Raw genomic sequence first — 2,500 nt, 5'->3', positions numbered from 1 at the left:
AGTGTCTGGGCTGTGGTGTGTGTTTGTGTGTCTGTGCGCATATATATAACTCTCAGTGTCTGGGCAGTGGTGTGTGTGTGTGCGTGTGTGTGTGCATATATTTAAGTTTCAGAGTCTGGGCTGAGGTGTGTTTGTGTGTGTGTGTGTGTGCATATATATAAGTCTCAGTGTCTGGGCTGTGGTGTGTGTGAGTGTATGTGTGTGTACATATATATAAGTCTCAGTGTCTGGGCTGTGGTGTGTGTGTGTGTGTGTGTGTGTGCATATGTATAAGACTCAGTGTCTGTGCTGTGGTGTGTGTGTGTGTGTGTGCATATGTATAAGTCTCAGTGTCTGGGCTGTGGTGTGTGTTTGTGTGTGTGTGCGCATATATATAACTCTCAGTGTCTGGGCAGTGGTGTGTGTGTGTGCGTGTGTGTGTGCATATGTATAAGTCTCAGTGTCTGGGCTGTGGTCTGTGTGTGTGTGTGTGTGTTTGTGTGTGTTTGTGTGTGTGTGTGTGCAAATATATATATGTCTCAGTGTCTGGGCTGTGGTGTGTGTGTGTGCGTGTGTGTGTGCATATGCATAAGTCTCAGTGTCTGGGCTGTGGTGTGTGTGTGTGTGTGTGTGTGTGTGTGTGCGCACATATAGAAGTCTCAGTGTCTGGGCTGTGGTGTGTGTGTGTGTGTGTGTGTGCGTGTGTGTGTGCATATGTATAAGTTTCAGTGTCTTTGCTGTGGTGTGTGTGTGTGTGTGTGTGTGTGTGTGTGTGTGTGTGTGTGTGTGTGTGTGTGTGCATATATATAAGTCTCAGTGTCTGGGCTGTGGCATGTGTGTGTGTGTGTGCATATATATAAGTCTCAGTGTCTGGGCTGTGGTGTGTGTGTGTGTGTGTGTGCATATATATAAGTCTCAGTGTCTGGGCTGTGGTGTGTGTGTGTGTGTGTGTGCATATATATAAGTCACAGTTTCTGGGCTGTGGTGTGTGTGTGTGTGTGTGCATATATATAAGTCGCGGTGTCTGGGCTGTGGTGTGTTTGTGTGTGTGTGTGTGTGTGCGTGTGTGTGTGCATATGTATAAGTCTCAGTGTCTGGGCTGAGGTGTGTTTGTGTGTGTGTGTGTGTGCATATATCTAAGTCTCAGTGTCTGGGCTGTGGTGTGTGTGTGTGTGTACATATATATAAGTCTCAATGTCTGGGCTGTGGTGTGTGTGTGTGTGTGTGTGCATATGTATAAGACTCAGTGTCTGGGCTGTGGTGTGTTTGTGTGTGCATATGTGTAAGTCTCAGAGTCTGGGCTGTGGTGTCTGTGTGTGTGTGTGCATATATATAAGTCTCAGAGTCTGGGCTGTGGTGTGTGTTTGTGTGTGTGCATATATATAAGTCGCGGTGTCTGGGCTGAGGTGTGTTTGTGTGTGTGTGTGTGCATATATCTAAGTCTCAGTGTCTGGGCTGTGGTGTGTGTGTGTGTGTACATATATATAAGTCTCAATGTCTGGGCTGTGGTGTGTGTGTGTGTGTGTGTGCATATGTATAAGACTCAGTGTCTGGGCTGTGGTGTGTTTGTGTGTGCATATGTGTAAGTCTCAGAGTCTGGGCTGTGGTGTCTGTGTGTGTGTGTGCATATAGATAAGTCTAAGTGTGTGGGCTGTGGTGTATGTGTGTGTGTGTGTGCGTGTGTGTGTGTGCATTTATATAAGTCTCATTGTCTGGACTGTACTGTGTGTGTGTGTGCATATATTTAAGTCTCAGAGTCTGGGCTGTGGTGTCTGTGTGTGTGTGTGCATATATATACGTCTAAGTGTATGGGCTGTGGTGTATGTGTCTGTGTGTGTGCGTGTGTGTGTGTGCATTTATATAAGTCTCTTTGTCTGGACTGTGATGTGTGTGTGTGTGCATTTATATACGTCTCTGTGTCTGGGCTGTGGTGTGTGTGTGCATAAATATAAGTCTCATTGTCTGGACTGTGGTGCGTGTGTGTGCATATATATAAGTCTCAGTGTCTGGGCTGTGGTGTGTGTGTGTGTGTGTGTGTGTGTGTGTGTGTGTGTGTGTGTGTGTGTGTGTGTGTGTGTGTGTGTGTTTGTGTGTGTGTGCGCATATGTATAAGTCTCAGTGTCTGGGCTGTGGTGTGAGTGTGTGTGTGTATGTGTGTGTGTGTGTGTGTGTGTGTGTGCACATATATAATCTCAGTGTCTGGGCTGTGGTGTGTCTGTTTGTCTGTGTGTGTGTGTGTTTGTGTGCGTGTGTGCATATATATAAGTCTCAGTGTCTGGGCTGTGGTGTGTGTGTGTGTGTGCATATATATACGTCTCAGTGTCTGGGCTGTGCTGTGTGTGTGTGTGTGTGTGTGTGTGTGTGTGTGTGTGTGTGTGTGTGTGTGTGTGTGTGCATATCTATAAGTCTCAGTGTCTTGGCCGTGGTGTGTGTGTGTGTGTGCGCGTGTGTGTGTGCATATATATAAGTCTCAGTGTCTGGGCTGTGGGGTGTGTGTGTGTGTGTGCATATATATAAGTCT

Source organism: Heterodontus francisci, unplaced genomic scaffold, assembly GCF_036365525.1.
Source record: "Heterodontus francisci isolate sHetFra1 unplaced genomic scaffold, sHetFra1.hap1 HAP1_SCAFFOLD_428, whole genome shotgun sequence".
NCBI classification, from domain to species: Eukaryota; Metazoa; Chordata; class Chondrichthyes; order Heterodontiformes; family Heterodontidae; genus Heterodontus; species Heterodontus francisci.
This window is presented reverse-complemented; position numbering follows the sequence as displayed.